At 41.5% G+C, this 13,570-nt stretch overlaps 1 long non-coding RNA gene across 2 annotated transcripts in view; it reads right to left on the bottom strand.

Moving 5' to 3' along the window:
* LOC145531290 (uncharacterized) overlaps window positions 1–13,570 on the bottom strand; it is a 41,194-nt gene that overhangs the window by 23,196 nt on the left and 4,428 nt on the right. Inside the window, exons 3-4 of one of the 2 annotated variants that reach the window (XR_014072325.1) lie at window positions 7,014–7,059; window positions 2,851–3,068 (exon numbers count right to left, since the gene is read on the bottom strand). This is a non-coding gene — a long non-coding RNA (uncharacterized LOC145531290). Of the gene's footprint in view, window positions 1–2,850; window positions 3,069–7,013; window positions 7,060–8,746; window positions 8,961–13,570 lie in introns of those variants that run through there. The other variant, XR_014072324.1, reaches the window with a different exon arrangement.

The raw sequence follows: 13,570 nt of genomic DNA, 5'->3' as shown, positions 1-13,570 counted from the left end.
TTAATAATTGTGTTAGGGTTCTGTTTCTCTGGAGAGAATCTTGACTAATACAGAGAAATATGTCTTAGTCTGTTCAGGCTGCCATAACGAAATATCACACATGGGGGGTGGGTCAGGCTTAAAGGACAGAAATTTACTTTCTCACTGTTCTGGAGGCTGGAAGTCTGAGATCAAGTCTGAGCCAGGAAGTCAGCATGGTTGGATTTGAGTGAGGGCTCTTTCCCTGGCTTGCAGACAGCCACCTTCTTGCTGAGCCTTCACAAGGGGGCGGGGGAGTGGTAGAGAGAGAGAGAGTGGGGCGAGAACTCTGGTGTCTCTTCCTCTTCTTATAAAGCCACAGTCTTATAAGATTCGGGTTTCACACCTTATGACCTCGGTTTAACTTTAATTACCTGCTAATGGCTCTATCTCCAGATAGTATCAGATGGGGAATTTGGACTTCAAGCTATGAATGGGCAGGGGAGGTGTATGCAATTCAGTCCTTAGCAATAATATTGGTATATGTGATGACTACTCCCTTAACAGCATAACTCTATACCCAACCCTCCTTCTTTTGATGATAACCACAGAGATGGGTTGCCAATTACCCCATCAGAGCCTCCCTCCCTCTGGCCACAGTAACTGGCATAGGGATTGCCAGGTGACTTAAGCTGAGCCTTCCTTAACCCCAGACTGGCACATAGATTGGTCTGTGATTCAGTCCAAGCCAATGCAGATAATTCCCTGGGAATTTTCTGGCTGGAGTCCATGGGAACTCTTCCTTTCCATTCTGACTGCAGAACTCGTGAACTGGGAGTTTGCAGTCTACAGATGCTGCAGAGAGAGCACCCCACTGCAGTGGGAGGGAATTTCTTTCCGAGCTTTGACCTGCTACAATGCATTCCCAGCTTTACTAAACTTGCTTGGTTTGGTTTCCTACTACTGCAACTGGAATAATATTGTTAGTAACAGGCCCTGAGTAATACAATTTGTTTAGTTTATTTTCTAGCACTCGACAGAGATTGCTAGTTGCCTGTGTCAGTTTTAACCTTTTTCTTCCATAACAAGTCTCGGAAGGACATTTATCCATCAGTCAGGATTGTTTCTGCACCTGTATCTTGTGTGTGTGCTCAGTCATATCCAGTTCTTTGAGATTCCGTGGACTGTAAGTCCGCCAAGCTCCTCTTTCCATGGAATTCTCCAAGCAAGAATACTGGAGCAGGTTGCCTTTTCCAACTCCAGAGGATCTTCCCAACCCAGAGATCGAACCTGCATCTCTTGCTTCTCCTGCTTTGGCAGGTGGATGGATTCTTTATCACTGCGCCACCTGGGAAGCCCTATCTCTATGTCTATATCTACCTCCATATGCAAATCTGTATCTATCTTAGTTCAAATACAGGTTCAGTTGCATGTAACAGGAACTTAAGTTCATGGTGGCTTAAATAAGAGTTGGGTTTTTTTTCCTCACATGTCACAGTGTAGACCGACCGAGGTGTCCAGGGTTGAGTGGTACTCCACAAGGGCATTCAGGCACCCAGGCTCCTTCTGTCCTGCTTCTGTCCCATCTTTAGGATATTACCCTGGTCTGCCTTGCCCGAGATGGCCACCACAATGCCCACATTCCAGGGAGCAGGAGAAAGGAAGGGGGCAGAATGGAAGGTTACATTCCCTCCCTTTGTTTATTTTATTGTTATCATTCTTTAGTGATTTGAAATATTTTGTCATGATCATGGATTCTGTGAGTCAGACATTTGGACAGGACACAACAGGGATAGATTCGTTCTTCTCCGTAGTGTCTGAAACTTGAACTGGGGAGTTTTTTTTTTTTTTTTCGACTGCACTATGTGACTTGAGGGATCTCAGGTCCCTGACCAGGGATTGAACCCAGGCTATGACAGTGAAAGTGTTGAATCCTAACCACTAGACTATCAGGGAACTCCCAGAGCTGGAGAGATTTGAAAGCTTTGGGTGACTTAACAGCTGAGGGCTGGAATATTTGATGGCTGGGTCACCTGCAGGTCTGGCAACTGGGTCATTGTTATTGTTCAGTTGCTCAGTTGTTATCCGACTCTTTGCCATCCCATGGACTGCAGCGTGCCAGGCTTCCCTGTCCTTCACTATCTCCTGCAGTTTGCTCAAACTCATATTCATTGAGTAGCTGATGCCATCTAACCATCTCATCTTCTGTTACCCCTTTTCCTCCTGCCCCCAATCTTTCCCAGCATCACAGTCTTTTCCAATGAGTCAGCTCTTTGCATGAGATGGCCAAAGTATGGGCACCTGGGTCAGAGTGACTCAAAAACAGGACAGCTGACCAGAAAACCTACACGCGATTTCTCCATGCAGCTGGGCTTCCCGACAGCATGGCTGCCTCAGGGTGCTAAGAGTTCTTGCCCAGCAGCTCAGGACTCCCAACATAAGTGTTCAAATCTTGTTTTGCTTTTATAAACGTAAAAGATTTAAAAAGTGTGAGGCACATCCCTATAAATTATGACTCTGAAATTGCACATGGTACTTATACTCACAAAGCTAGATTTTCTCACTTGATCTATTACACTTTTTGATTTTAAATGATATAGGAATCTATTTTTATATCATCTCTTTTATATACAAATAAACTATCCCATTTTAATATTTGTGGAGTATTCCATGATATCAATGTTTTATAAATTATTAACACAAAACTCTCATTCTGGTTCATTTAGACTTTGTCAGTATTTTTACATGTATCTGGCATAACTTGTTCCACCAATCTGGATATACAGTAAGACCCTTTTTCTTTTTGATAGTCCTTTAAAACCCTGTGTAGAGGTTACAGTCAGATGGTATGAGACCAACCACTGTGGCTGAATTACTTATGAGCCTATTCACCTGTGTAATGTGAAGCCTGAAGGCAGGTAGCTGCTGATAATGGTTCATAACATGTGATATCAGCATCAAGTTCTCTGTGATCTTTCCCTTTGGTTCCAAATGGCTGCTAGAGCTCCAGCCATCACAGCTACACTTCAGGCAGGAGAAAAGAGGAACTGGAAGAGTAGGAGGGCCAAAGGGTGCTCTCAGAAGCCCCATTTGAAACTTCTCATCATTAGCTGCAAGCAAGATTGGGAAGTGGTCTGTTAGCTGGGCATGTTGCTGACCAGAATTACATTGTGGTTCTGATATGAGGAAGAAGCATAGCGTGGAAGCTGGAAGACAGCGGTTGCTGCCATTTGCTTTGTAGCAGATGTTGGAGCTTTGCCCTCAAACACTCAGTTCTATACACTGAGACGTTCTCATTGCAAATACTTGCAGCCAGCAGCCTGCAGGCTTATTTTTGGCTGCAGGTACACACCGTTGGGCAACTGAAGTGTCCTGGAAGCAGCCCCCTGCTAATGACACATGGAGTCCTAGTCAAGAAACACCCCGACTTCCTTGTTCCTTATCTGGTAAGGTTTGGAGAAATTAACTGGATTATGTTCCAGTCGCCATAAAAAGGAACGAAATTGGGTCATTTGTAGAGACGTGGATGGACACAGAGACTGTCAGACAGAATGAAGTAAGTCAGGAAAAGAAAAACAAATATCATGTATTAACGCATACATGTGGAATCTAGAAAAATGGACCTATAAGCAGATGAACCTATATGCAGGGCAGGAATAGAGACACAGATGTAGAGAATGGACGTAGACATGGGGCAGGGGGAGGGAAGGTGGAATGAACTGAGAGATTGGGATTGGCGTATATACACCGCTACATATTAAATAGAAAGCTAGTGGGAAGCCACTGTATACAGGAAGCTCAGCTCGGTGCTCCGTAGTGACCTTGTTGGGGGGCCTAGAGGGGTGGAATGGGGGTGGGGTGGGAGGGAGGTTCCAAGAGGGAGGGAATATATGTATACGTATAGCTGATTCATTCCATTGTGCAGCAGAAACTAACACAATATTGTGAAGCAACCACGCATGTGTGCTAAGTCCCTTCAGTCGTATCTGATTCTTTGCGACCCCATGGACTATAGCCCGCCAGGCTCCTCTGTCCATGAGATTCTCCAGGCAAGAATACTGGAGTGGGTTGTCATTCCCTTCTCCAGGGTATCTTTCTGACCCAGGGATCAAACTCGCGTTTCTTACATCTCCTGCGTTGCAGGTGGATTCTTTACTGCTGAGCCACCAGGGAAGCCCAAAGCAGCTATATTCCATTTAAAAAAATAAAGTTCCAGTTGCCACAGTAGTAATGTGTTCATTAGAGCTCTCTAGTGGCTTCCTGCCCTGCCTTACTTCCCCACTTCCATGCAATTGTTTCCTGGGATCATTCCCCAAATCCATCACATGTGCTTGAATCCTTGTCTTGGAAATTGTGGCTAGGGAAACCCCAGGCACCCCGCCTGCCTCAAACAGCCATAATGTGATCGATGGCTGGGGGAATCTGATTAGCCCACCAGGGAGACTAATTTGAGGAAGAGATTTACAAAATTCTATGACATCATTATCATCTGCTTGAATGAGAGCCTTATTGGTCCAGTGCCTGAAATAAACCAAGGTGAGTATTTAAAGCAGGATAATCCTACCCCTTCTGTGTTACTTTAACTGAGGACAGACGCTGTTTATTTGTTTTTCCTTTATATTCAGCCATTGTTCTTGAAATAAATCTGCTGTGTGAGGGTAACAGTGAAAAGAGAGCTCCAAGTCTCAGCCACATGTGTGTAAAACCCAGCCCTCCTGACAAGACCCTCTAGATGTTACTTTTGTCTCTGATGAGTTCTCAGTGAAACCTCTCCTGCCCTTCCTTGGCTAGGGTTCTCAGCAGACTATGTGGCCCATCAAAGGAGCCCTGGAGTGGTGGGGATGTTGGGGATCAAAAGCAAATGGATGAGGAAAGAGGTGCCTGAGAGAAATTTTAAAAGATCCATATAAACAGAGAGCTAGTTCATGGGTATGGAGCAGAAGACAATATTTTTAAGATGGTACTGCTGCTGCTGCTGCTGCTAAGTCACTTCACTCGTGTCCGACTCTGTACGACCCCAGAGACGGCAGCCTACCAAGCTCCTCCATACCTGGGATTCTCCAGGCAAGAACACTGGAGTGGGTTGCCATTTCCTTCTCCAATACATGAAAGTGAAAAGTGAAAGTGAAGTTGCCCAGTCATGTCCGATTCTTCACAACCCCATGGACTGCAGCCTACCAGGCTCCTCTGTCTATGGGATTTTCCAGGCAAGAGTAGTGGAGTGGGTTGCCATTGCCTTCTCCTAAGATGGTACATTTTTCCCAATTGATCTATAGGTTCGACACAATCCTTGTCAAAATCCCAGGAGATATTTTTGCAGAAATTAACAAGCTAATCCTAAAATTTATGTGGAAATCCAACCGAGCCAGAATAGACAAAATGATTCTGAATAAGCCCAATAAAGTTGGATGACTTCCACTTCCAAATTTTAAAACTTGCTACAAAGTTACTATAATCAAGACAGTGTGATACTGGCACATAGATAGACGATAAAAGCAATGGAAACAATTGCACTCATCTCACATGCTAGTAAAGTAATGCTCAAAATTCTCCAAGCCAGGCTTCAGCAATACGTGAACCGTGAACTTCCAGATGTTCAAGCTGGTTTTAGAAAAGGCAGAGGAACCAGAGATCAAATTGCCAATATCCGCTGGATCATCGAAAAAGCAAGAGAGTTCCAGAAAAACATCTATTTCTGCTTTATTGACTATGCCAAAGCCTTTGACTGTGTGGATCACAATAAACTATGGAAAATTCTGAAAGAGATGGGAATACCAGACCATCTGACCTGTCTCTTGAGAAACCTGTATGCAGGACAGGAAGCAACAGTTAGAACTGGACATGGAACAACAGACTGGTTCCAAATAGGAAAAGGAGTACGTCAAGGCTGTATATTGTCACCCTGCTTATTTAACTTATATGCAGAGTACATCATGAGAAACGCTGGGCTGGAAGAAACACAAGCTGGAATCAAGATTGCTGGGAGAAATATCAATAACCTCAGATATGTGGATGACACCACCCTTATGGCAGAGAGTGAAGAAGAACTAAAGAGCCTCTTGATGAAGGTGAAAGAGGAGAGTGAAAAAGTTGGCATAAAGCTCAACGTTCAGAAAACTAAGATCATGGCATCTGGTCCCATCACTCCATGGGAAATAGATGGGGAAACAGTGGAAACAGTGTCAGACTTTATTTTTTGGGGCTCCAGAATCACTGCTGATGGTGACTGCAGCCATGAAATTAAAAGACGCTTACTCCTTGGAAGGAAGGTTGTGACCAACCTAGAAAGCATATTTAAAAGCAGAGACATTACTTTGCCAACAAAAGTCCGTCTAGTCAAGGCTATGGTTTTTCCAGTGGTCATGTATGGATGTGAGAGTTGGACAGTGAAGAAAGCTGAGCGCCGCAGAATTGATGCTTTTGAACTGTGGTGTTGGAGAAGACTCTTGAGAGTCCCTTGGACTGCAAGGAGATCCAATCAATCCATCCTAAAAGAGATCAATCCTGGGTGTTCATTGGAAGGTCTGATGTTGAAGCTGAAACTCCAATATTTTGGCCACCTCATGAGAAGGGTTGACTCATTTGAAAAGACTCTGATGCTGGGAAGGATTGGGGGCAAGAGGAGAAGGGGATGACAGAGGATGAGATGGTTGGATGGCATCACTGACTCGATGGACATGGGTTTGGGTGGACTCCGGGAGTTGGTGATGGACAGGGAGGCCTGGCGTGCTGCAATTCATGGGGTCGCAAAGAGTCGGACACGACTGAGCAACTGAACTGAACTGAAAAGCAATAGGTAGAAAGTCCTGAAGTAAACCTATACATTTATAGCTAATTAATTTTCAAAATAGGTGCTGAGGTAATTCCATGGAGAAAAGATACTTTTTCTTAAACTTATTATGCTTGGACAATGGAATATTGACATGCAAAAAGATAAATTTAGATCATTATCTCACACTATACACAAGCATTAACTCAAAATGATCCATAGTGCTAAACCTAAGAATTAAAATAATGAAACACCTAGAAGAAAACATAAAGAAAAATTTTGTTACCTTGGGTTAGGTGCAGTGTGCTTAGATATGGCACAAAAATTGCAATCTACAAAAGAAAAAAAATTAGTGAAACTGCACTTTAATAAGCTTTAAAATATACAGAATTTCAAGGATCAGTCTTTCCACTGAAGCAAGCATGAAGCTGGCAAAAACTGTCAAAATCGACTTTTTTCCTGGAATCTAATCAAAACTGTAAAGCAACCAGGGGACTGCTTACCCGAGAAAGAGACTCTTAATCTTTGCTCAGAATGTGTTGTGGCATTTTTGCTTACCTGCTTACCATTTCTTTCTCCCCAGCTCAGTGGTGGGTGCAGGAACAGTAGCCTGCATTTTTAGTGTGTTTTGCTGGAGGAAGAAAGAGCAACAGAGCCTTTGTTCTCAAAGAACTGTGGTTGTGCCTTTTGATCTGGCTGGTAGCTTCTGGAGGGATTGGCTTAGGCATTTGCCTTTGTTTTTCACCCCTTGAAACTCTTTCAAGACTGGAGCTGCTTCCTAGGCAGTGTGTTGAAATAATTTAAAGACATATACTGCCCAACTGGGGCAAGGAGGGATGGAAGGAACAAACAACAGACAGACTAAAAGGCCTGGGAAGAGGAGGCTGAAGAGGAAAACACAAAGGCTTTGAAAGGCTTCCATCTGTACCACAGGATCTGGAGTGCAGTGCGGATGCCGAGGACTGAATGCATGCACAGAAAGGAAACAATAGGACTCTAGGTCTGCACCTTGGGCTGATCTTTAGACTCTTCACAAACAGGTGAAAAGCTAAGATGAAAGCTAAAATGTAGTTGTAGTCAGCCTGGCTAAGCACTGAAGAAGAGTCCCAGCTCAGAGCTGGTCTCTAAAGACTGAGAAAATATTTTTTGTTCTGTCGTGCCTTATTCATCTGGGCACCAGGTGTTTAAGGAAATCTCTATCAGATCATTGGCTGGCTGCCAAGATAATGGAACAGAGACTTCAGTGAACCTACAACAAAAAAATATAGTTTTTGCAAAAAGAGATTGGAAAAGTCATTAAACAAATGGATGGATGTAGCCAAAACAAACAACAAAAGCTAACCCTACTGGGGCAGAGGAGAATCTGATTTCCAGAGTTATCTCCTTATAATATTCAACATCCAGTTTTCAACAATAACAAAAAGGCATAGGAAATCATGGCCCATTCACAAGGAACAAACAAACAAACAAAAAAAGAATTTGACAGAAACTGTCCCTGAAGAAGTCCAGACATTGGACTTACCAGACAAAGATTTTAAATCTGGTGTCAAAAATAAATAAATAAATAAATAAATCTGGTGTCTTAAATATGCTCAAAATGCTAAAAGAAATCATGGATGAAGAGCTAAAACCAGAATGATGTATGAACTAATACAGAATATTAATTAAAAGATAGAAATTATTAAAAGGAACCAAATAAAAATTCTGGAGCTGAAAAGTAAATACTGAAATGAGAAATTTGCCAGAGGGATTCAACATCAGATCTAAAGCAGTCAAAACAAAGAATCAGTGACTTGAAGATAGGCAAATTGAAATTATCCAGTTTGAAGTGCATAAAGAAAAAAAAGAGTGAAGAAAAATGAACAGAGCCTAACTGACCTGTGGGACCCCATGTCAACATATGCATTATAAGAGCCCCAGAGGAGGGGAGAGAAAGGGGCAGAAAGAATATTTGAATGGCCTCCACCATTTGTTACTACAAATCAGTAACTTAACTATACACCTTAAGGAAGGACTTACCTGTAACTCAGATGGTAAAGAATCTGCATGCAATGCAGGAGACCTGGGTTCGATCCCTGGGTCAGGAAGATCCTCTGGAGAAGAGAGTGGCAACTCACTCCAGTATTCTTGCCTGGAGAATCCCCATGGACAGAGGAGCCTGGTGGGCTATAGTCCATGGGATCACAAAGAGTCAGACATGACTGAACCACTAACACTACTACTACGAGACCTCAAGGAACTAGAAAAATAAGAGCAAATTAAACCCCAGAGCTGACAGAGGAAGGAAATAATAAAGATTAAAGTGGAGACAAATGAAACAAAGCATAGAAAAACAATGGAGAAGATCAACAAAACCAAGAACTGTTTATTTGAAAAGATCAACGCAGCTGATAATACTTTAGCTGGATTAAGCAAAAAAAGAGACAATGCAACCAACTAAAATTAGAAATGGAAATGAGGTTGTTACTACCAACCTTACAGAACTATAGAAGATTATAAGAGAATAAACAATTGTATGTCAAAAATTGGATAACCTAATTATCCATTTAGGAATGGAAAGATTTCTTAAAAGACATAAATTGCCAAAACTGTCTCAAAATGAAATAGAAAAGCTAAACAGATATATAAGAAAGCATTGAATCAGTAATCAAAAGCCTCCTCACAAAGAAAATTCCAGAGGCAGAAATGCTTCACTGATAAATTTTACCAAATATTTAAGGAAGAATTAATATCTATCCTTTTCAAACTCTTCCACAAAATAGAATAGGAGGGAACACTTCATAAGTCATTCCATGATATCAAAGCCAGATGAAGATAGCAGAAGAAAAGAAAACTGCATTATGTGCCAATACCCTTAGGAATATAAATACAAAATCCTCAACAAAATAACAGCAAACTGACTCCTATCACATGTTAAGAGGATTATACATCATGACCAAGTAGGATTTTTCCAGGAATTCAAGGGTGGTTCAACATAAGAAAATTAATCAATGTAGTACACCACAATAATAAGATGAAGGAAATACCCGTACAATCATCTCAACTGATGCAAAAAAAAAAAAAAAGCATTTGATAAAATTCAACAGCCTTTCACGATAAAAACACTTAGCAAGCTAGGAATAGAATGGAAATCCCTCAACGTCATAAAGGCCATATGTGAAAAACCCACAGTTAACATCACACAAGATAAATGACAGACCAAAAGCTTTTTCCCCTAAGATCAGAAACAAGGATGCCTGCTGTCACCACTGATGCTCAACATTGTACTAAAAGTTTTTGCCAGAGCAATTAAGCAAGAAAAAGAAATAGAAGCAACTGGAAAGGAAGAGGTGAAATACCTCTATTTGCAGATGATATAATACTATATCTAGAAAACCCATAAGAGTCCACAAAGAAATTGTTAGAGCTACTGAAGAAATTAAGCAAAATGGAAGGGTACAAGATTAACATGCAGAAGTTAGTTGTGTTTCTAAATACCACCAATGAACAATGCAAAAAGGACAATCAAGAAGACCATTTCATATATAACAGTATCAGAAATAATAATATACTTAAGAATAGATTTAACCAAATAGATGAAAGATTTACACACTGGAAACTACAAAACATTGCTCAAAGAAAGTAAAGGTCTAAGTAAATGAAAAACCATCCCATGCTCATGTAATGCAAGAATTAACATTGTTAAGATGGCACTATTCCTCAAGACAACCGATAAACTTAATGCAGTCCCTATGAAAATCCCAATAGCCTTTTGTTCTTTCAGAAATGGAGAAGCTGATCCTAAAATTCATAGGAAATTGCACAGGACCCAGAAGAGCCAAAACGTAAACTTACAGTTACTGGCAGCAGGCGGGGGTGGGTAGAGGGGGAGGGAGGAGGAAGTGATAACTTGGGAGAATGGGATTGACATATCCATACTACTATATATAAAATGAGGACCTACTGTATAGCACAGGGAACTCTACTCAATACTCTGTAATGATCTATATGGGAAGAGAATCCAAAAAAAGCGGATATGTGTATATATAACTGATTCATTTTGCTGTACACCTGAAACTAACCCAACATTGTAAATCAACTATATTCTAATAAAAATTTTAAAAATGAAACAAAACCGAACAAAAACAACACAGCTGGAGGGCTCAAACTCCCAATTTCAGAACTTACTATGAAGCTACAGTAATCACATGTGTATGGCGGATTCATTTTGCTGCACAGGAGAAACTAATACAACATTGTAAAGCAACTATACTCCAATAAAAACTAGTTAAAAAAATAAAAAGAGTGTGATACTGGCATAAGGATAGAGATAGAGATCAATGGAATTGAATCAAGAGTCTAGAAATAAATCCGTGCATGTAAGGACAAGGATGCCAGGACAATTTAACGGGTGAAAGAATAGTCTCTCAAGAATCAGCGGGTGGGGCAACTGGATATCTACATACAAAAAAGGAAGCTGGCCCCTTATCTCACATCATATAGAGAAATTAATCACAAATAAAACTGTTAGAGGAAGATACGAAGTAAATCTTCAGGTCCTTAGATTTGGTGATGGATTCTTAGACATGACACCAAAAGAATCGGCAACAAAAGAAAAAAGAGATAAACTGTACTTCATAGACATTAAAAACTTTTGTGCCTCAAAGGACACTATAAATGAAAAACTGCTCACAGAATAAGAGAAAATATTTGCAAATCATATATCTGATAAGGGTCTGGTATACATAAAGACCCTTATATATACACCAGATATACTTATAATGGATCTGGTATATATATTCTGGAATCCAGAAAATATAATGAACCCTTATAACTCAATAACAAAATGAGGGACTTCCTTAGCAGTCCAGTGGTTAAGAATCCACCTGGCAATGAGGAAAAGGAAGGTTTGATCCCTGATTGGGGAACTAAGGTACCACATGCCAAGGGGCAATTAAACCATGTGCTTCAACTACTGAGTCCTTGAACCACAGCTAGAGAAGCCTGTGTACCACAAGGAAGAGCCCGTGTGCTGCAATGAAGATCACGTGTGCCAAGACTAAGACCCGACAGAGCCAAATTTTTTTTTAAAATGAAAATCTATCTTAGTCTATTTGGGCGACTATAACAAAACCCAGTAGAATGGGTGGCTTATAAACAGCAGAAGTTACTTCTCACAGTTCTAGAGACTGGGAAGTCCAAACATCAAGGTGCCAGTAGATGCCCGTAGGTGCCAGACAGAGCCCACTTCCATGTCCTGTCCTCACACGATAGAAGGAGCAACCTATCTTTCCAGTGTCTCATTTATAAAGGCACTTTTCCCATTCATGAAGGCTCTGCCCTTGTGAACTAATCATCTCTCAGAGGCCCCACCTTCTAATACCCTTACATTTGGGGGTTAGGATTTCCACATACGATTGTTTTGGTCGGCGGGACAGACAGTCTGTATATAGCACAGCCCAATTTAAAAGCAGGCAAAGGAGGGGCTTTCCTGGTGTTGCGTGGTTAAGAATCTGCCTTGCAATGCAAGGGACGCCAGTTGGATCCCTGGTCTGGGAAGATCCCACATGCCTGGGAGCAAGTAAGCCTGTGCGCCGTAAGTACTGAGCCAGCACTCTAGAGAGCCCTTGAGCTACAACCACTGAGCCCAAGCGCCACAACTACTGAGTCTGCACGCTGCAACTGCTGAAGTGCGTGCGCCTAGAGCGCCTGTGCTTTGCAAGGAGAGACGCCACGGCCGCCGTGAGAAGCCGGCGCATGACAAACAGTAACCCCCGCTCGCCGCGACTAGAGAAAGCCCGCGTGCAGTATCGAAGACCCTCCATGGCCAAAAAATAAAATCAATAAATACATCTTTTAAAAGTAAATGAACAAAAATAGAAACAGGCAAAGGACTTGAACAGACATTTCTCCAAAAAAAGATCTATGAATGACTACCAAGCACATGAAAAGGTGTTCAGCATCATTAACCATCAAGGAAATGCAAAGCAAAACCGCAATGAGATACCACTTTATACCCACTAAGATGGCTGTAAAAAGAAAGGAAAATAATAAGTGTTGGCAAGGATGTGGAGCAACTGGCATGCTCATACATTGCTGGTGGTAATGTCAAATGGTGCAGCTGCTGTGGAAAACGGTTTGTCAGCTCTTCAGTAAGTTAAACGTAGAATGAACATATGGCCCAGTCATCCACTCCTGGGTATAGACCTGAAAGATTTGAAATGCATGTCTGCACATAGATTTGCATGGAAACGTTCATAGTGGTATTATTCATAATAAATATATGATTTTTAATTTCACAGTTCAACTTCCAACAGCTAATGAATAGGTAAACCACACGGCATACCCGTGTGACACAATATTATTCGGTGATAAAAATGAAGTACATGCTACCAGGCAGATGTAACTCACACACACTATGCAAAATAAAAGAAACCAGACATAAAAGACCACATGCATGATTCAATGTGAATCAAAAAAGAAAAAGGAAGGTCAGTAGAGACAGAAAAGAGATTACTGGGGCTGCGAGTAGGAATGAGATTGCAAACAGGAACAAGGGGCCTTTTTGGAAATGTGCAAAAGATTAGATGGCTCCAAAACTCAGCAAACTTACTAAAACTCAGTGAACTATACACTTCTAATGGCTGAGTTTGATGCTATGTAAATCATACTTCAATAAAACTGTTAAAATAAAAATAAAAAAGAGGAAATGGGTTGAAGGAGGAGTTGTCTCAATTATTTTTTTCCCAGTGGGCCCCTTGGCTGAAATGCAAATTTAACCACTTCCTCCCTATGACCAGCTTTAAATGCTTGGGGGTGTTGAGAGATCTTACTTCACCCTCTTCTGAGACCTCTGAGGCCACA

Source organism: Giraffa tippelskirchi, chromosome 13 (genome assembly GCF_054371585.1).
Source record: "Giraffa tippelskirchi isolate mGirTip1 chromosome 13, T2T-mGirTip1v1.2.pri, whole genome shotgun sequence".
Classification (NCBI taxonomy): Eukaryota; Metazoa; Chordata; class Mammalia; order Artiodactyla; family Giraffidae; genus Giraffa; species Giraffa tippelskirchi.
The sequence above is the reverse complement of the archived record's forward strand: the minus strand, read 5'-3'. Positions and strand labels throughout refer to the sequence as shown.